This window comes from Rousettus aegyptiacus, unplaced genomic scaffold (genome assembly GCF_014176215.1).
Source record: "Rousettus aegyptiacus isolate mRouAeg1 unplaced genomic scaffold, mRouAeg1.p scaffold_m13_p_4, whole genome shotgun sequence".
Taxonomy (NCBI): Eukaryota; Metazoa; Chordata; class Mammalia; order Chiroptera; family Pteropodidae; genus Rousettus; species Rousettus aegyptiacus.
In genome coordinates, this window is record NW_023416307.1 from 109295561 (window position 1) to 109318001 (window position 22441).

Sequence of the window (22441 nt, forward strand, 5' to 3'; positions counted from 1 at the left end):
TTTCTGCCGAGACACAGCAACTTCAAGCTTTCAAATACTGAATGAAAATAACATCAACCCAAAATCAACCCAGAATGGTGTAGCAGTCACCCCAGAGTCAACCCAGAACCCTATAACCAGTGAAAGTACCCTTCAGGAATGAAGAAGAAGTCAAGATATTCTCAGATGAAGAAAAACTAAGAGAATTTGTCACCAGCATACCTATTCTAAAAGAATAGATAGAATAGATAACAGAAAGGAAATAATTTTAAAAGAAAATGGAACCTGTGAACACCAGGGAGGAAGTAAAAACACAGTAAGCAAGAATGTTGGTAAATGCAATAGGTTTACCTTTTCCTCTTGAGATTTCTAAATTATGTTTGAAAATTGAAACAAAAATTGCAATGCTCTCTGATGTGGATGCAAAGGACAGAAATATTTAAGATAATTATATTATAAATGGGAGATGGGAAAGGGACATAAGAGGAGGTAAGGTTTTGTACTTAATTCCAACTGGTAAAATGACACCAGTAGGTTGTGATCATTTATAAATGTGTAATGTATACCTAGAACAACAACTAAAGAAGTTATACAAAGAAATAGACTCAAAAACACTTTAGATAAATCAACATAGAATTCCAAAAAACATGTTTGAATAGCCTGCAAGAAGGTAGGATACAGAAAATGGAAAAACATAAACCAGAGAGAACAAACAGAAAACAAATAAAATAGTAGGTTAAGTCCTAAAATAGTAATCATTACATTAAAGCTAAACAATCTAAGTATACCACTTAGAAACAGAGATTGGCTATTGTGTTTAAAACATGAATCAACTATATACTGTCTGTAAGAAGCTCACTTCAAATATAACAATAAAAGAAGGTTAAAGTAAAATATAGAAAGAGATATATTATGCAAACAATAATTAAGAAAGCAAGAGTAGCTGTTTTTTTTTTGAAAAAGTTAATAAAATTGACAAACATCTAGGAAGACTGACAAAAAAAAAAGAAGACATAAATTACCAATATTAGGAATGAAGCAAGGATATCATTATAGAGCCAGTAAATATCAAAAAGATAATAAAAGAATACTATGAACAACTCTACACACATAAATTTGACAGCTTAGAAAAATTAGATCACTTCCTCAAAAAACACATTCTCACAATTCACCCAGTATGAAATAGATAATTTGAATAACCATGTTAACTATTAAAGAAATTGAATTCATAATTTTAAACTTCCAAAAAAGACATCTTCAGGCCCAGTGATTCTACAGGAGAAGTCTACCAAACATTGAAAGAGAAATTAAGACCTTTTTACATACCCTCTTCCAGGAAATAGAAGAGACCACTTCCCAATTCACTTTATGAAACTGATATTACCCCAGATACCAAAGCCAGACCGAAACAATATTAAAAAGAAAATCGTAGACTAATAACCCTTATGAATATACCCCTCAGCCTACATCTCTGAAGATTCAACCAAGTAGTTGCATGTATCAATGGCTCATTGCTGATTAGTATCCCATGGTGTGGATGTGCCACAGTTTAACCATTCACCCAAATGAAGGGCATCTTGGTGTTTCCCACATGGGGCTATTACAAAGAAAGCTTCTGTGAACATTCATGTACAGGTTTTTGTGTGACCATAAATTTTCATTTCCTTGAGATAAATGCCCAGGAGTATGGTAAGTGCATGTTTAGTTTTATAAAAACCTGCTAAACTATTTTTCAGAGTGGCCGTTTCATTTTGCATTCCCACCAGGCATGTATGAGTAATCCAACTTCTCGAATCCTATTTTTATTTTATTCTTCTGCTAGGTATATAGCCACATATCACTGTGGCTTTAATTTGCATTTCCCTGATAGTTAATAATGTTGAACGCCTTTTCATGTGCATACTTGCTATGTGTAAAACCTCTTCAATGAAATATCCGTTTGTGACTTTTGACCATATTGCTGATTACATTGCTTGTTTTTTACTGTTAAGTTTGAGAGTTCTTTGCATAGTCTAGATACTACTTCTTTGTCAAGACGAGTAGACATGTGGTTTGCAAATATTTTCTCCCAGTATGTAGCTTGTTTTTTTCATCCTCTTAACAGAGTTCCATAGAACAAAAGTTTTAACTCTGATGAAGTTTAAAATATCTTTCTTTTTCCTTTTATGAGTTATATTGGTGGCAAGTCTAAGAAATTTTTTGCCTAACCCTAGATCCCAGAGACTTTCCTATTTGTTTTTTTCCTAAAAGTTTTATAGTTATGTTTTCCATGTAAGTCTGTTATACATATTAAATTAATTTACATATAAGTTGTGAGACTTATTTTTGGGTTCATTTTTTTGCCAATTGCTCCAAGACCATTTGTCAGAAATCAATAAGGCATATTCATTTGGGTCTATTTTTTGAGTTCCCTATTCTGATCTCTTGATGCATGTGTCTATCAATTCATGAATAACCACAGAGTAGCTATATAATAAACCTTGAAATCAGGTAAACTGCATTGTCCGATAAGGTAGCCACTAGCAATCTGTGGCTACTGAACTTTGAAATGTGGCTATTGTAATTTGAGATGGGCTGTAAATGTAAAGCACACTTAGACTGTTGAATACTTCATATAAAAAAGGTAAAAAATTATTTATTTTTATTACATGTTGAAATAATATTTTGACATATTGGGTTAAGTAAAATATATTATTAAAATAATTTTTAAATGAATAAGATTGAATTTCACCTAGATCGAAAACAGGAAAAACTACTTTAATGGAGCTTCTTTTTATTAGTAAACCTAAGTCAACACAGTATTAACATGAAGGGAGCCATCAGCCAGGAAACTGAGAAAAAAAAAGTCCTAGCCACATACTCTATGGGATGTATCTGTCGCTAGCTAGTTCCTATTGAATAAAGTTTCTGAATGGCAGAAGTAGGCAGGCCTTCTAGATCTACTTATGGACTGTTTCATTCGTCCAAGTTTACTTTAGTCTGGGTGAGACTGACATAGACTTTAAGAAATAGCAGACAGAGGTTATTTGTGTATTGAGTGAGTCAGCTGTCTGGATTTTTAGATGTATAATTTAGTAACTGGGATATAAGTAAAGTCACTTTCTTTGCCTCTGTTTGTTCATCTGTGACATGGAAATAAAAATTATAGTATTCTTAAGGTTGTTGTGAAGGTCAAATGATTTAATGTGTGAAAGTCCTTAGTGCCTGACACACAGTAAGCGTTATGTAAATGTTATTATTATTACTGTGGGCTACTGGCTCTAGTGTTATCTCTAATCCTTAGGACAGCCTGAAAGTAAATTGTGTTTTCTGAGAATCTGTGGCTTAGAGAAGAAGCTGCTGTCCTGGGCCACTGAGTCACTTTAAAATTTGAAGTTTTTCCATTATTCTGTCTTGCCTCATAAATCTTAGCACCTTATTGTTGAAAGAAGCCTTTTAGATCACCCTAGCAAGTTTACTTAATTTGTCTGCAAAGTGGTGGTTAAGGGTTGGACTCTGGGGTTGGAGAGTCTTGTGTTTGAATTGCAGGAGTTTGCAAAAATAATTTTTTCCTCCCTTTCTAAGTTTTTCTGGCTGGATTAATAATCAAATTAACAAGAGACAGATTAACAGAAGAAAATGCCCAAATTTATTATGCCTGTACACAGTGAAGTTTCCATAAGAATATGATGCCTGAGGACAGAGCTGGCAGTTAAGACTTATATGCCTTCTTGAGTTAAGGAGAACTGGGCAAAGAGTGGGGAGAGGGCTGTGGTTTGAGACTTGAAAGGGCAGGAAGGCAATTCACATGGAGACAGAAAAACAAATGTTTGGTAAATAAATGTTTGCTGGGCCATCTTTAACAATAGAACACAGAGTGTTAAGCAAATGGGCCTTGCTAGATTTCTCCTTGTCTGGCATACACTATTTCATGTTAATCTATACTTACCTACAGTGATTTCTCCCTTCCTGCAGCAGGCACTCTGAATTCTTTTCAGCAGTTAGGGAGAAGATCAAAAGTTCTTTTGGAATCCTTGTTTCTTAAAAATAACCAGCTTAAAATAATCAAGATCCCAAAAGGCATATTTTAGGGTGGCAAATTCTGCTCCCCTCAGAATCCGGACCCCATCACACGGGGCCAGGCGTTTTCAGACAAGCTACTCATCCCTCCTCTCCAACCTGGGATCATGGTAATTTCCCCCTCATAGGTAGTCAAGATTACATTATAAAGATTACAGTAGATAAAGTACATAATGGAAAGTCCTCACCATACTAAATCCTGTGTAATTACTAATTTTCTATGATAATGATTTTTATTATAAATACGACGTAAGTCTCAGAGCTAGTTAGTGGTGGAAGTAAAACTGAAGCTGGTAGGTCTTTTTTTCCAGTGCTGTCTTCTTTGCTAATTGGTTAGTTTTTATTCATCCTTTTAGAGTTACATTTATAAAGTCAGAGTTGTTAGTGAAGATTTTATAAGAACACTTTCCAAGAGTTTTTTTGAACTGCCAAGTCCAGAGATTTAGGAGGTAGCTTGGTGCTGAAGTAATTGGCTCTCTTAGTCTTGCATTATAAGAAGTTCCCTTTCAGAGTATAAGGTTGAGAACCATGAGAGGAACTCTCACATTTTGGTAATTGCTTTAAGGAATAACTTACTTTTCAAAAACGTACGTTATTCAGCTGCGACTACTTCCTTCCCTCACCATGCCATTTTGAGATTCTACTCATTATATATCTTCACATTCTTATTTTCTGAGTTTTTCCTTTTAACTATTTCCTCAAGTACTGTTGCTTAATATTATTTTCTTTTCAGTTTATCAACTAGTTGTGGAAGTGGTGTACTTGTTAGCAATAAAGAATTTTTTAGGAATACAGAAATGGTTCAATCTTATGAGAGTGATTTAATTTTCTACTACCTGTCACAAAAATTGAACCATCATGAAACTGGTCTTAGCCAATTACTTGAAGCAAGCTGTACACTATTTACTACTGTGATGTTACTTCTGTAATATCAACAGATAGTTCATGATTGGAGATTAATTCATAAAGTCTCATTAATATGTTGAGCTAATGACAAGGTTGAGAAGTTTTAATACCTCCTTCCATTATATATATATATATTGAATTGGATGGATTTGACCATGAACAAGACAGAACTCTACAGTTCTCTAATATTGATAAAGTAGGTGTCTTCCAAACTTCTAAATTTATCATGCTTCTTCCTGGTAGTTTACCAGATAGATTATATTATAATGTTGTTTTCCCAAAGTGGAATTTTGAAATAAAAGAATAGTTCCCCCCCCCCAAATAACTGAGAGAATATTACAAATAGAATTGCAAATATATTTCCTTTTTTGTCACAAAGAAGCTTAACATTTTTTCCATTACTTAGATATCAGTGGAAACTATGATATTTGTCTTGTTTTGACTAGCACTAGAGAGAAAGAGAAATGTTCTGTTATAAGGATCTTATTCCTTGAAATAGATCTCTAATGCTACCTTAAAGTTCTCTTAGCACTCTCTTTTGGTCTCTATGGTTCTTCTGTTTGGTTATTGAGTTGCTTTACAGTGACAATCATGCTGAACTTTTCAGCTACTTTGTTGAGCTTTCTCTCAAATGGAAGTTAGAGAGAAGAAAGCAAGTTTCACCTTTTCTCTCCTATAATTGAACCCAACTTGATCCAGGAAAGTTTTGTGTTCTTCATTTATCCATTCTTCAATCAGAAGTTAGCTGCTTTTCATTCAGCTCCATGTTTACCACCATGAAAACTGCAAAAGATGCATTGGACAATTCCCAGACCTCAATAAACTTGCCCTTCTGTTTCTTTTTTCATTTCCCTTTCTTCCCCTCTTATATCAACTTTCTAAAGAATTTGAGGCGACTTACTAAATTAGAGGTAGTATGCTAGTAATAGAACAGCCATAAAATAGAAATTTTACTGTATTTACTAGTATGAGTTAGTAGGCCCATGGAATGAACTAAATGGTTGTAGGTTTCCTGGCCCCCAAGTCTGAATGGGAATCATGTGGTGTACATAGTATTCCTGTCTTACAGAAAGCATTGCAATTTTTCCATGTAGTTGGAATCTCTTTGGGATAAAAACTAAAGGTGGAATTTATTAGTTAAGAAGTCAATATTTACTTAGTGCATTTTTCAAACAGAGGAATAAGTATTGGGAGGTAAAGGTGAGGGTAAGAATTAATCTTGCTTACTGTTGTGTCCTAGGGCTCAGCACAGTGCCTAAATTATAGTAGGCATTTGATATATAGTCGTTCGATTAAATTGGACTATCCAATGGACTATTTTACACTGACTTTGAGCAACAATGAAGACATACTGTATACTTTGAATGTTGTGTTCTCTCTCTTTAGAAAGCCATCCTTCCAGCCCTGGTTTACTTTTTTCTCACTCTTCAGGTCTCCAGTTTAATTCACGTTCTTTTATTTTAGTATCTCTTAGAACGATCTACTCCTTCTCTTTAGAGCTCTTCCTTCAGATGAGCTCTAAAGACACAGTTTTTGTGGGTGTCTTTGACCTATGTCTATCTCCTTTAACGACTTCCAGGAGGCACGGATCATGTTTGATTTTGATCACCTTAGCACCCCAGCCCCTCGCATAGTGCTTGGCACTTATTAGATAATACTTTGTTAGGTGAATGTAAGTAATTAATTACCAAACAATGTGGTGAGTTGTGCTTGAAAAAAATTTTAATTCAATTTATTTAAGCTAAAAAAATTGTTCATCCATTTCTCCCCCCCCCCCCCCACACACACCTCTTACACTCACTAATCTACTCTTTGTACCTATGAGCTTGTTTTTCTCTTTTTAGATTCCCCACATAAGAGAAATCATACTGTTGCAGGATGTAACACCCGACGGAGGAAATTTGGACGCTCAGACAAATTTGTTACAGGAAGGAGAGCTTATTAGGCCAGTGGAGTGCATGAGGCGCTAGACAGCACAAAAGCACGTACTCGCCCGGTTAGAGTTCTTACAGCTTATAAACCCCTGCAGTATCCATGCAAGGGGCGTGTGATTCCTTTGTCTGAGGATCTACATGTACTTCCTGACTCGTGACTTGGTTGGAGGGGGAGTTTCAGGCGGGGGCTGCAAGGGGGAAGGAATTCCTGGACCACCAGTCCTACCTATTTACAGATCCTTAGGTGTGGCAAGAGTTTCCTGAAGGCCTTTTAAAGACCTATAGGATGTGGCTAATCTATAACCGGCTGAGTTGATCATTTCTGCAAGCCCTTTCCTTTGCATTTTTCAGATGCCTCCTCTCCTAATACAATATTTGTCTTTCACCCTCCGACTTATTTCACTAGCATAATGCCCTTGAGGTCTATCCATGTTGTAAATGGCAAGATTTCATTCTTTTTATGGCTGAATAATATTCCATTGTGTGTGCATGCATCTGTATGTGTGTATCACGTCTTATTTATCCATTCATCTAATAATAGAAATCTATTGCAAATAATTCTGCAATGACCATAGGGATACATATATTTTTTTGAATTAGTGTTTTTGTTTCCTTTGGATAAACGCTGGGAAGTGGAATCATTAGATTATCTGGTGTCCTAGTTTAATTTTTTCGAGGACCCTCCATACTGTTTTTCATAGTGGCTTCACCAAGTTACAATCCCATCAACAGTGCATGAGTGATCCCTTTTCTCCACATCCTTCTTCACATTTGTTATTTGTTGACTTTTTCACACTAGCCATTCTGACATGTGTGAAGTTTTGATTTGCATTTCCCTGCTGATTAGTGACTGTTGAGAAGCTTTTCATATGCTTGTTGGCTATTTGTAATTGTTCTTTGGAGAAATGCCTATTCAGGCCCTCTGCCTGTTTTTAAATCAGATTGTATTTTTGCTATTGAGTTGTATGAATTCTTTGTATATTTTGGATATTAGCACTGATCAGATATCTGATTCGCAATTATTTTCTCCCATTCAGTTGGTTGCCTTTTCATTTCATTGATGATTTCCTTTCCTGTGAAAATGAGGATAATGGATGGAAATGAGGGTAATGGATGAAAATGAGGATACTGTTAAACATAAAAATAATGATGATGATGATGATTAAAAAAAAAGTGCTGGTAACTACTCTTGAATTCTAACCATGTTCCAAGGCCTTTACATTAATTGACCCCCTTATAACTCTATGAGGAAGGCTAAGTTATTATCCCAATTTTACCGATGAGGAAAATGAACATGAAGAAGATCGATGATTTAGATGGAGTCATGCATTTATTCAGTTGGTAAAGCCCAGGATTCAGATACACATTCTTAACGGTTATGCAAAATTGTCTCCTTATGCTATTTTGCTAAAGCATCCTCAGTTCACAATGTTGAGGAATGAAAAGGTAGTGTCCTCCTGTATCCTGAATGGTGTGATAAGTTACCTTGTGACAACCTGAAATAGCAAGTCTCCCATCATTTCGTTGTAAGGCTTCAGCTGTGTTTTTAGCCAAGATCAGAAAATGTAGAACCAGAGGTCATACGATGATTTGTTTTCATTTTCAGGGGACTGGAGTAGGATGTTTTTTTCACCCCTCTTCTCTGGTGCACAGCCCTTTGCGGAATGTCTTCTGCTGCAGTTCCATTTATAAGGAATTATCACATACTTCATTTCTTCATTTGAAAATCCAATGTTTATTGCAGTGCAGAGCAGCCATGTTATTATAAGTACTTACTCAGACAAATTAAGTGATTCAGTGTAGTATCTCTGAAAAGTCTAATTTCCATGTGTGGAATCATGTTTATCATCACCCAAATTCAAAGGCACAAAATAGCACATTTACATTGGTAACTTATTCATAACATTCCCTTTTTACTTTGTTTGTTTGTTTTATTGATAGAAACTAACTCAAACTCCATCTGTAGGATGACACACACACAAAGATGATATTTAAATATTAGGGCTGTGATAGGGCGAAGCAATTGAGGCAGATCCAGCATTGAATTGGTGCTTTCTGCCTCCTAGTTGCGTAATGTAAAGATATGAGTTTGCCAGGTTTTTCTTTATGGTTTTAGCTAACTGCTTTTTCAAGGCCTTAAGGTCTCTCAAGTAAGTGTATATACATAAGGCATTTTTAAACACACAATATTGACCCAGGAAGGAAGCATCTTTTGGATTTTCACTTTATGATTACAGAGCTTTCCTGCAAGCTTTTTTCCTCTGTAGATTCTCCCTCCAGGAAGAGAAGGAACATTCTTCATACCTCCAGCCTCTTTAAAGAATGGGCTCCTTGTCTCAAAGAGGATCTTTTGGTTATTAGCAGCAAAAAATTAATTATCATAAAGCTAACTTCTTTTTAAAGCAAAAATTTTATTTTGGAGGAGGGAAAATGTAATCTCAAGCCCTAGAATACATAAGGTTAATAGCAAACTTGCTTCAAAGAGAGAAATCTGAAAAGCAAAATTGATAGGTCGGCTGAAGAACTAACCAAGAATATTGTTCCCTTGGTTCCAGGAAATTGCAATGAGCCTTTTTGAAAACTCGAAAAGATTTCCATGGCGCACTCTCAGTTTACTTGATCTGTAAATGTGTGTTCCCTCTTTTCCTGTGGTTCCAGAGGCCCTGGCATGTGCTGAAGATGATGGCTACTTGAGGTGTTCTGATGTTCTCCTGGCTGAGTGTCTTTCCAAATGACAGATGGTTCCCTCTGCTGGCTGAACTTAAATTTAGCCCTCTAAGCTGAGCCAGCCTGGGAGGAATCACCATCAGTCTCAATGATTATTAAAACATAGTTTTTAGTTTCATCCTTAAAAAACCAACAGTCTGTGACCAGTTTAAGTACACTCAAGAACTGGTGATGGCCTGCCTGCCTGCCTGCCTTTCTTTTTCCTTACATCTTCCTGTCATGGCTCTGCCATTGTCTCTTACCACTCTTCTCTCCCTGCTCCAGCCACGCTGGCCTCTGGGCTGTGCTGTTCTTCTAACGCACCAATCATTCTCCTGCTTTGGACCTTTGCATTTTCTGCTCCCTCTGCCGGAACTTTCTTCATCTAGAGCCATCTTCTATACCTCATTGAAGTCTTTCCTGAAATGTTATCCTCTCAGTGATATCTTTCCTGATCTCTTTGCTTAAAAATGCAACAATTTCCCCAAACTCACTGTATTAGTTTCCTAGGACTGTCATAACAAAGTACCATAAACTAGGTGGCTTAAGACAAAAGATATTTATTGTCTCACAGTTCTGGAGGCTATGAGACTTAAACGGAAGTGTCACCAGTGTCATACTTCCTTTGTAACCAACAAGTCCTTCCTTGCCTCTTCCTGGCCTCTGGTGGAATACTGTTGATCCTTGAAATTCTTTGGCTTGCAGCTGCATAAGTCCAGTCTCTGCCTTTGTCATCAAATGGTGTTGTCCCTGTGCATCTCTACTTCACATGGCATCTTCTTATAAGGACATTAGTCACAGTGGAGCAGGAGCTCACTCTACTCTAGTGTGAGTGCATCTTAACTAATTGCATCTGTAATGCTCTTATTTCCAAATAAGGTCACATTCTGAGGACCTTGAGGTTAGGATTTCAATGTATCTTTTTTTTTGGTGGGGGGGTGGTATGAGGGAGGTAAGGCCATAATTCGTTAATACTTGTCATCTCTTTTCTCACTCTAGGTTTCTCCAGAGCATGTAGTAGTATTTAACCAACTATGTATTTACATTTTTATTATGTTTGTTGTCTGTCTTTCCAACCAGAATGCAGCCATCATGAAAGCAGGATTTGGGGCTATCATGTTCACTGCTGTAGAGAACAGTGCCTGACGCCTTATTCGGAACTCAATAAATATTTGTTGAATGAACTGAGCAGATCGTGCAGCACGCTATGGAGCAAAACCATTAAATAAAGAAATAAAAAATTATTTTTTAACATAATCTTAGGAAATTAATAGGTATTTATAGTTATGATACTTTTATTTCAAAGAAGGTCATGTAAAGAAAAAGCAGGTCAGAGCATAGAGGAACTGACCAGCTGGAGGATTAGAATATTGTCATTGTCAATTTTTGGTCATTTACCTGCCTTGGAGTTATCCGTGCAAGTAAGATGGAGCACAGGGCTCTCACTTTGCCTGAGAACCTAATGTGTGCCAGGAACTGTGCGTGGTTCTTCACCCTCATTTTAAAAAATTAGCCTCTTGATAGATGCTCCTCAGATATTATTATGCCCATTTGATAGAGGTAGAAAGTGAGGCTCAGTGAAGCTGAGCAGCTGTATAAGGCACAGAGATGGTAAAAGCATTAGTAGGATTCAAACTCAGGTCAGTCGAACCTAAAACCTTGTTCTTTCCATTGTCAGAGTCCCTCAGAGACTTGTGGATGCCAGGGTTTCAAATGAAAGAAAGTAAAGTAACTCACAAAATACTCTTAAGAAAGGTGATTTGTCATAGACCACCACAAAACCAGAAAAGTACTCTTCCTATCAGACTGTGGGTTGGCCTCATTTTTTTGCAAAAGAGAAAGGCCCAGTACCAGGACTGGTCAGCTCCTGAGGGGTGTCAAATAGTGCAGGCAGAACGGTTCAAGACTAGAAATTAGAAGATAGAGTGTCAGGGCACTATTCTGCCACTTCCTCTAAGTGATTTTGTATGAGTCACTTTAAGCCACTCTTGAGCCACAGTCTCTTGTGGGCAGAGTAATGATAATACCTCTAGAAATCATACATGTACGTTTATTCTGCCCTTTTAACAAAACTGATGGAGCCAGCTAATTTAGTATTCATTGAAATTGTCCCTAATGAAATGGTACTTAGGAGTCATTCACATCACTGCCAAAATCAAATGAATTCTTTTTCATGATGTAGGTATCCTAGGACCACCTGTCTTCCTAATCCCTCTGTAAAAGCTCTGTGCATCCTGCCATTGAGTACTCCAAGGAGGAAGCAATAGTCGGAGAGGTAGTGTTTACTTAATTTAAATTTTTTAAATAGAATTTGTTATAATTGACTTACATGGACATCCTTATAATAGTAGCAACATTCTTATGTACATATAAAATAGAACTTTTAAAATGGTAAAATTTCAGGGCTCAATTCCCTTAGAGAATTTACCCTCTCTAGATTTCTATTTGTAGCTGCCATTTTAAAATTGGGGTATAAATATTATGTCAGTTATATAAAGGAGTGATGTCTTAACTTTTTGAAGAAAGCATTACCTTTCTTTTCCATGAAAGGTAACTTAACTGTTACCTGATTGACATGCTATTATGTTATTCTCCCCCCACCAGACGGTTACACATATTTAATAATTTTTATGAGTAAAAGTAAGGTTAAAGAGTTACAAAGTCAAGGTTGTTATGCTTTGCATGGCTTTGAGAATGATCATGCAATTGAAATGAAATTAGTAGCAGAAGGGAAATGCTTCTGATATGAAACGTATCTTTTAAAATAACATGGGATCATTATTGGTCAGAGTAAGTCCTATGGCATATGTTAGGACCAATGAAGCATCAATCTTATAAAAACACTTAAAGATAGGGCAAAACAATCACTTGTTTTTATATGCCTAGGAATGGTTTCACTGCATAACTTGAGTAGGTATTTTTAAAATTAGCAGTAAAGGAAAAGAATGAAATAGTTGGGAAAATTTCCCCAGGATGTCATCAGTGGACTATGTTCATTTAACCCCTTCCTAGAACTCATGTGTATACATTGCTCTCCTTTTTTATCGCCCCTTCTCATCTTAATACCCTTAATTCTATTTCTCATTCTGAGGTCTCAGCAAACAATTTAGCACATGCATATAGAAACATAAATCTTGAATAGCCCCATTTGCCAGAACACAAAAAATACTATATTCCTTTTCTTGCTTCCAGTCAAGACCCAGTCTTCTGGTTCAGTCTTACGCTGTCGGTCTACTAACCATTGACTGTGCCTTCCTTTCTTTTTCCACAGTCCCCTGTAACCCATGGATTTATGCAAAATTTCCAGAGTGAGGCAGGATTGCCCCTAAAATTTGCAGTCATTGCTGCATCTTTTAGAAATACTCACCAAACGCAGGTTTTGGTGGGATGAAGCAGGCATCTTCACTTCCTAATGTGCCTGATTTCCTCTCTGGTGAATCACTGCCTGTTTAGAGAGGTTTTTTTTGTTTTGTTTTTGTTTTTTGGAAAACATAGACGGTTTAAGGACAATAAATGAAATGAGATGAAATGGAGCATTGGTGCTGCAAGCTTCTTTACTATGAGTTTTTGCATGGAATTATTTGATCCTGTGTTATTGCTCTGGCCAGTACTTTTATGTCCTGGAGCAAGGCGCTATATATATATATATATATCTGAAAGAAAGGCATTTAATATCAATAATTAGCGGAAAGAGATATTATAGACTATAACTTAAGTTTTAGAATCCTAACTTATTCCTTCTTGCTTAGAAAGACTTTTCTTTTTTTCTCCTAAAGTAAATGACATGTAGTTCATGACTCCTGATATATGCTCTTTGCTGTTTGTCCTCTTTAAGGGGACTGACTTGGATTTCTGCCATTTGCTGTGTGGTCTTAGTTAACTCACTTAACCTCTGTGAACTCTAGCTACTTCCTCCATAAAGTGAGGCTAATTATAGGAACTACCTCATAGACTGGTTATGAAGGATTAAATGACAATTTATATAAAATGATTAGCAAGGTGCCTGGTGCATAGAACCCCTCAAGAAATGCCATAAGAATTATTCTTAGATGGAGATGTCCACTTACCACCTCTGTGTTGGTATTAAAAGGTGTTATTTTTAGTATTCTATTTATCTTAGCATATTACCTATTGGAAATTTCAACAAGGCTGCATATAGAGATATCTGAAACCAAAAAAAAAAAAAGAGGAGGAGGAGGAGGAGAAATAAAGTAAATAACATGGCAAAGTAATGATCCTATAGAAGTCTCATTGCTTTGAGATTAGATGCTGCCAGTCTAAGAGCCAGATGTGATGGACGATTTATCATTTTTATGATTTAACTTTATGCTATGCTTTCATTCCATATATTCTCATGTGCTTGGTGAGATGATCAAGGAAGCTCTGAGTCTGACTTATATTTCTACTTAAAATCCAAAGCGAATATCACTAGATGAGGTTATAGGTAGAGGTAAAATATTTTGAGGAGAGGACCTAGGAAATGCAAAGGAATGTTTCCTAAATGTTTTTACTTGTTTCTGCTTTTAGCATGGCTCTTCTGAACCTGATATTCTCACAGATAACAGCTATGAAGTATAAGGGAAAAAGTATGTGAAGGTACTAGAGAGTGGAAATAGCAGGCAGATTCTAGAGGGGAATTGAAATTCAAAACTTAAATGTAAGAACCAATGCAGAGTGAGTTCCCCATTTTACAACTTTTAGACCAAAGTCAAGCTACACTTAATATGTGTTGGGGTGGCTAATGCTAGTAGAAATCACATATTCTTTTTGGTTTGAAGATCCAAAGAACAGAGTTCAGGGCATCCACAATCAATGGAAAATGAATTTAGAATCCTGGACAAGAGAGAGGCAGACAGGGGACGCTCCCAATTTTGTATATAAACACTACCCAAATTTTTGACTGACTCTTGAAACACACATGCATGGAGCAGACACAAACTAACACAGCTAAAGGTAAAAGAACTGAACTGAGACTTGAGCTGCTACCTCATAGATAGTTTTTAATTTGAGTATAACCAAATTAATTGCCTGCTAAAACAAATAAATCAATGCTCTTCAAAGAACTCTAGCAGGCTTCACAGCATAATATTTGTATTCATACATTCACACGTTACAACCCCAAATTGCATAGCATATGAAGAACCAAGAAAATGTAACTCATTCTGAAGTGAAAAGGAAATTATTGAGAACAATTTGAATATCACCCAAATGTGTGAATTAACAAAAAATTTTAAAGAGCTATTATAACCATACTCAATGAAGGACAAAAAAATGCACTCACAATGAATAAAAATATTGTCAGTAGAAACATAATATGAACCAAATGGAAATTCTAGAACTGAAAAATGCAATATTTGGAATAAAAATTCACTGAGTGGACTTACATCAGTTAGAATTAACAGAGGAAGGTGTCAGTGAACCTGAAGATAGATCAATAGAAATTTCTATTCTGAAGAAATAAAAGAAAAAATATTTAAAATGCTGAACAGAAATAAAAAAGTGAATACAGCCTCAGGGTTCTGAATAACAAAAATAAAAATGTCTAACATTCTCAGAAGAAGAAGAGAAAGAGAATGGGACAGAAAAATATTTGAAGAAATAATGACAAACATTTTCCAAATTTGATGAAATACATAAATTTACAGATCGAGAAACCCAACAAACCCCAAGTGGAATAAATTTGAAGAAAGCCATGCATAGGCACATTGTTCAAATTTCTTGACACCAACAATAAAGAGGAATCTCGATAGTAGCCAGAGAAAAGTGGCACATTACCATCCAGGGAACAGTGCTTTCAATGAGCATTGACTTCTCAGCACAAATTACAGAGGCCAGAAAAAGTGAAAAAATTTTTACAGAGGAAGAAAAAAAAATTTTAAACACCAAGAAACCTATGTATAGTGAAAATATCCTTTTAGAATAAAAGGAAATTAAAGACATTTTAAGATAAAACTAACAGAATTCATTGCCAGTCGATCTATACCACACAAAATGCTAAAGAAAGTTTTTTAGGCTAAAGTGAGATAACATCAGGTGGAAGTTTAAGTCTTCAAGAAGGAATGAAAAGCATCAGAGATCATAAATGTAAAAGAATATTTTTATCTTGAAAATAAATAGGACCTTTTAATGCAAAAATTACAGCTCTGCCTTATGTTATATGTAATATACTATGTGTAGATGTAGCACGTGTGGCAATTTTAGCATAAAGAATGGGAGGATGATAAATGACTTACAGAATTGCAAAGTTTTCAAATTTTATATGAAATACTAGGAAATTTACTCTAAAGAGAATGTAAAAGGCCAGGAATTTATATTTTTATCTCCAAGACAGTTACTAAATACAATAGGTGAAATAGAATACAAATTTTTTTAACAAGTCTGATGCGTCAGTACTTTTAATGTGTACATGAAATTACAGTGAGGAGACAACTAGGAACGTGCTGCAGCCCCTCTGTGTTTTCATGAACAGCACACTGTGTTACAGTAACCCGAGTTTATATTCCACCATCAGGTGTGGTTCTCCTATTAGTTCGCTTTGTGACATGTCATTAAGAATATCTTCAAATCCAATAGTCCCATTGTTACCCCTCAAAATATCCAGGGAAAGGTTTGAGCTTGGATGAAATGGAAGATGCCGAACCTGCTGCATTGCCTTGAATTCCATCTGCAGTTTTAGCGGGGTGAATAGACCCTGGATTTTTCTCAGTGTGGAAAAGTTCATTTTATCTTGGTTGAGCTGGAGAATTTTTTCTGATAATTCAAGGGGACTACTGGGCAAAAGTTCATTTTTCACACAGGAAGAACCTTTTTGAAGAAGAGCATGACTTTCAAGGTCTGCTTGCTGAAAGTTCAGTAACTGGAATACTGCTCTTCAGCTAGAATCCAGTTCCTCTAGCGTTCATCTTCAAACTTGCTCTGCGAACAGCCTCTCAGCCCCGTTACCATCAGCTGGCCCGCAGCTCACTTCCATTAGCATACAAAATTAAAAAAAAAAAAGTGATCCAAAAAGAATGCAGGGAAGAAGGAATAGAGGACAAGAAACAGAGGAGGCAAACAGAAAATGAACACAATTTTAGCCCTATATGCAGCCATATTGGTAATTATATTAAACGTTAATGGATTATATACCTTAATTAAAAGGCCGAGTTATTAGAGTGGATTAAAAAGAACAATTATATTCTTTTAAGAGAGAAACTTTGTTACAAATAAGTTTAAATTAAATTAATGGAAAAAGAAATACCATAGAAACAGCAGAAATAGTCTAGAGTAGCTATATTAACATCAGACAAATTAAACTCCAAGACAAAAAGTGTTACCAAAGATGAAGAAGAACATTCCTTAATATCAAAAGGGTCATTACTTTAAGATGAAATAAGAATGATAAATGAGCATATATATCTGATAAAATTCCAAGTGAGACCACTTTAAGTATCTTTGAGTTTAGAATTTTTTGAGGACTATCTCAACTGTGAGTCAAAAGACATAGATGGCTCATCACTTTAGCTGACAACCATTTAATAAAATCAACAATTATTTAATAAAGTTTGTGGAATTGAAGTTACACAAGTGAAAAAAAAAACAGAGTTGTAGAGTATAGATATCTGTATGCCTAACTACTTATAAGTGTTTCATTACACATTGTTACCAATGTATGTTTGCTTCATTTAATGCATTTTATATGTTTGAACCCTTGCCATGATCCAAGACCAAGATAGTCACTCTTATCATTTAATTTGTCAAACAGAGTTCATTTTTAATTAGTATACACGAAAACAGCTCTTCAGTCCATTTTGTTTTGTGCCCTCACCATACTAGTTGTTAAATATATTGAATATCATCTCTGCTTACAATAGTTATACAAGTTAGAAGTATTTCCTCCATTTGTCAGTAGAAGAATCAGAGGCTCAGAGAGGTTCAGTATGTTGTCCAATGTCATATAACGTATGGATGAGAGAGCCAGATTTAACATTCAAGTCTGTCTATTTGCAAAGTTTCCCTGCTGCACTACATCATTTCTTCTGTAGAATCATCACTGATTCATTTTTATTAGGGCATGCAATGAGGATCTACGGTGCCTTTTCCTGGACTCCTTCGAGGACAAATGAACCTAGTAATGGTAAATATAGTGACATTTTGGATATAGTCAATGGCTGTGAAACATGGGGAAGCTTGCTGTTGTACATAGAGACAGACTATTTTGGACCAGTTTTTTGAGTGTCCTTTTGTATGGCTTATGAATCTAAACACTTCAGATGTGCATATTCTTGATAGATTTCTATGTTTCCAGTAGACATGTGTAACTTCGATTCCACAAACTTTAGCTGATCAAGAAGGGAAGGTTTTGATGGTAAGAATTTAGAGACGCTGACAAATTTCCAAGTGCCCTATGACATGAAAGAAGGGCAGTAAGTATGGATCTTGGCTTTGCCTGGAACAGAATTTTACATCAGTGATTGGAGTTCAGAGGGCTAAGTGACTTCTAAATGATGTTTAAGAGTTATATACTTTAGTTTTACTATTTCTGATTAGTAGAACTGAATTTATATAGTAAAGGGTTAATATTTCAGACTTTTAAAAAGTGTTACTTTGTATCAAATACTACACTGAATGCTTTTGCAAATATTCTCCCTGAATCTTCATAATAGTGTTAAGAAATAGATATTATCCTCATTTTAGAAATAAGGACTTTGAAGCTTTTCTATTCCTCTCTTAAATAGAAAGCTGATATGTTTTTTCCTCCCCATGACATAGAACCTAAGCAATAAGTTTTGGCTTTACTGTCTTTGCTTGTGAGGTCCATTATGTAATTTCCATAATTTATGTGAAGTTCCATACTAGAATCAAGTGACACGAATCCTGGTCATTGATCCCTTACTAGTGACCTAAGAGATCTCTACTTCATTTGTGGTGGCTTATATCCAATTTAAAATAAGATCAATAAAATATACATAGAAAATCAGGATACAAACTCTTACCACTACTGCTAATAGAGTTGCAAATACACCTTGAGCACAAAAATTCACTCCGAGTTTTCTGTTAGGCAGAGCAAAGAAGTTTCATGTCAGAAATTTTTCTTTTTTTTTCAGATCTCTTACAATTTTTCAGGTTTTATGAAAATGGGGTAATAACACCTACCTTTCAGAATCTTCATAGTTTTAAATGAGACCACATGGGTGCATAAATGTTAGTGTATTGTTTTCCTTCTTATGTAACCCCCACAGAGGTTCATGGTAAAAATCTCAGGAGAGTCAGACTGTAGTTAACTTCATTAAAATTCCTACTCTGAACTGTGGGTCAACTTGTTTTAGTATAGTACCCTCAGCAACTGTGAGAAGCATTTTACAGTCTTCTCCAAAGTAGTTGTTATTGTTGTCAGCACTAGCTGATCAAGAAGGGAAGGTTTTGGTGGTGAGATGCCCAGTTGAAAGAATGCATGAGGAGCTGACATGAAAATGAAATGGCAGGTACCAACTTTATTGCGGGGAACGTGCTTCTGTGCTAGGGGACCGCATGGACTTTATATATGTCAGAGAACAATAGTGGCATTTTGCCACACATACATGATATAATGAGCTCAATCATGCTTACATCAGTTAGGCACAGGCGCCCTACTATATTAATGTGACAATCTAAATCTGGAGTCCTATCCCTAACCACAAATCTGGATCACAGCCAGACCTGGGACCCACACTTGTCCATGTTTTATAAGTTAGGAAACTCAGCTCCAGATAAGTGTTATGTCATTTGATCAAGGCCATATAACAGTTTTAGTCAGAATTTGAACCTCTGTACCTCTGTCACCAAAGCCCTTTTTTTTTTTTTTAATATAATACACTGCTTCTAAAATATTGAGCAATTTAACAGTTTTGGCATTCTAAGAATCACCCCAGTTTATAAATCAGTGATTGTGAAGAATCTACATATACTGGGTTAGAATTCGTGTAATGTTAAATTACCAGTGGAGTCATGGCTCAGAATCCATATAACCCCTGACAACATCAGAAAACCTTTAAATATCTACATTTCGTGTTCATGTTTTGTTTTCAAAAAGTAATTTCTTTGTCAAGACTTGACTTTGAGAGTGACAGAGAGTAAGTTTACCCCAGGACCACCAGTGACAGCTTTGCCAATACAATTGAAATGTTCCTCAGTTGCAATGCTTACTTAATGAAAAGAGACCCCAAAAACCTTTTTACTAATGTATAGTGCTCTCTTGTCAGTTTGAAATGAGCAAACTGTCAGCTTGCTGATTACCATGCATACAGTATATGCTCATTAAATCATGCACTGTGGGTTTCTTCAGTCTGTCAAACTGCTTAATTGAAAAAATGTCTAGTATCGTTCTTATGTGAAAGAGGCAGAAATCAAAGGGCTGGAGAGTTTATTTTAATATTTTGGAGTTTGCTTTTAACTGCAGCCAGAAATTGTTCCATTTTACAGTTTTGATTAAGGGACTATTCCTTCTACATCTTTTTTAGTTTTGCTTATAATTCAAACACTGTAATTATAATGGAGTTGCTGTTATAACAGAGCTACTAAATCATTCTGCCAGCAGATGAAAACCAAAGGAAAGGGCTCAGTTTTTTTGTGTGTGTGCTGTAACTGTGAGGCTCATTTGGGTGTGCTGGAGCTAAAACAAACTGGGAATAAAGGATAGAGATGGGTTTTATTTTTGCTAAATCTCTGTTGTGGTATTTTCATTTTAGGAGGTTTAGGCCTTATCATCATATTTCTAAGAGCTATCACCCTTAGGCTATCTGTGTCACTTGATTTGTTTATGTGGTAGCTTTTAAAAATATCAGTGTCCAAGTTCCACCCCAGACCAACAAAAAACCAGAATCTTTGGGGGCAACTGTTTTAAAAGCTAATTGATTCGAATGTGAGTCAGGATTGAAAGAGACTGGCCTACATTGATTTAGATAGTCCAGAATTTCAAGGCAAGACTAATTCGGCAGCTGTTATCATCAACTGCACCCCATCAACCAATGTTTCCTGAAGGCTTATAAACCCTTTAGGGTTTCAGAAGTATAAAAACTCTGCTTTGTGAGATCCACTTATATCTATTAAATGTGATTCTTTGGAGATAGGGGCCCAGGCATCTCCATTTTTAACAAGAGCTCTAGGTGATTCTTATGCACTAAGGTTTAAAAATTTGCTAGAAAAGGAAAATAATCTTTGTAAGTGAGTTAAGTGGAACTTGAGAGAAGTGCAGAAATCACAGTAAAATCAGAGCAGGCCTTTTAAAAATATATATAAGTATTTTGGTACATTCATTTGGGCTCAATTGGATCACACATGGTTTAACAACATTAGCTTGACTTTGGGAGGACCCCCCTCCCACTATCTAGTGTCATATGAGACACAGGAATGCACACACATTTAATACTTTCTTTAACTTTTAGATACCCAGGCCTGATATTAAGGGCCAATGCATTTTTCAAGGGACTTGAAAATTATCGACAACTAAAAGAGAAAGAAAAATTATTTTGGTTTTAATGTATGGAGAAATTACAGAATCAGAACAATTAGATAGTTAATGAAATTTCAACACAATGGAACATTATGCTTTTGTTACTAAATTTAGTAATTATAAAAATTCTACATTTAGAGACATTTTATAAGTTAGCTTTTCTCATTTCTTAGTGATTTCTAAAAATGCATGTGATTGCTGAGAAATTTTAGCCAATTTTAAAAGTAAACCAAAATATATGTAACTAAATCATTTCAAATGTAAAAGTATAATATATCTGATATAACATGGAGTTGAATCTCCTAAAGAAAATGTGCCTGGGGCCTAAGAAATTCATATACGTATACCCCAGAGTATATACTTCAGAATTAGAGGGTATCTAGTTCTCCTGGGCTGCATTCTCATTGTCACGGTTATCAAAATATGCCTAAGCAAACCTCTAAAGATGCAGCCGAAGCTACACTTAACATTATTGCTCACCTTCCCTCTGAAAAATAACAAGCCAAGAAGATAGAGGAAAAAAATTAATATTTTTAGCTACATATCACACTACCTTTAAAAGTACATCACTTACATAAAAGTGGGGACTGTTAATGAGCATGGAATGAGACTGACAAGGCAAATTGCACACTAAGCTTCTTACTCAGAAAATTACCTCTAAGAAATTGCTATAATAGTAGTGAAACAACACATACCTAAAATAAAAGATAGAAAAGTAGATACAACTAGAAATTTGGAGTCTCTGAGGTCAGCTGATAACTAGAGCCAAATATGTATTTTTTGACTTCACCATGCCATATTCATACTTTGGATTTGATGGCACATAAGGTCCCCGTAAGGCCAGTGCTCCCAGAAAAGGCCCCAGGGCCAGGTCCCCGCCCCTAGCTCCTGCCTGCTAGCCACCTGAGGCCCATGGACCAATCCGCGGGTGCCGGGACTGCTGTGGCGCCAAACTCCTGCACCAATAAAAGAGCCCCAGCTGTGCTTTTTGCCTTTTTTGAATCTTCCCCTTCCTGGACCCGACCCTTAAATCCCTGCCCCGACGCGCCCTGGTGCGACTTCTCTGGCCCCTTTCCCCGGACAAGAGAACCTCACCCGGCACCGCTTGCCTTTCAATAAAGGACGCCTGTTAATCATGAGTCAGACTGTCTGTTGAGCAGCCGAACCTTACAGTCTCCAGTTTCTTCATATCCACAGATTATGGTTCCTGCTGCTAACATTTTACTTAAGGCACATCTTCTCCTTTTCCTAGCCTCCCCCCTTTTTTATTTCTTTTGTAGAACTTACCCCAGCTGTTTTATTTGTTGGTTTACTTTTGACTGTCTTCTCCCCTAGAATGTAAACTCCATGAAAGCGTGACTTATGGCCGTACTTCACCAAATCAATC

At 36.1% G+C, this 22441-nt stretch overlaps 1 protein-coding gene and 1 pseudogene across 2 annotated transcripts in view; one reads left to right on the forward strand and one right to left on the reverse strand.

Annotated features, from left to right (window-relative positions):
- The window catches only part of FHIT (fragile histidine triad diadenosine triphosphatase), a 1278128-nt gene that overhangs the window by 320361 nt on the left and 935326 nt on the right, over nucleotides 1-22441 (forward strand). The window lies entirely within an intron of this gene.
- Nucleotides 15965-16486, reverse strand: LOC107513489 (annotated as a pseudogene).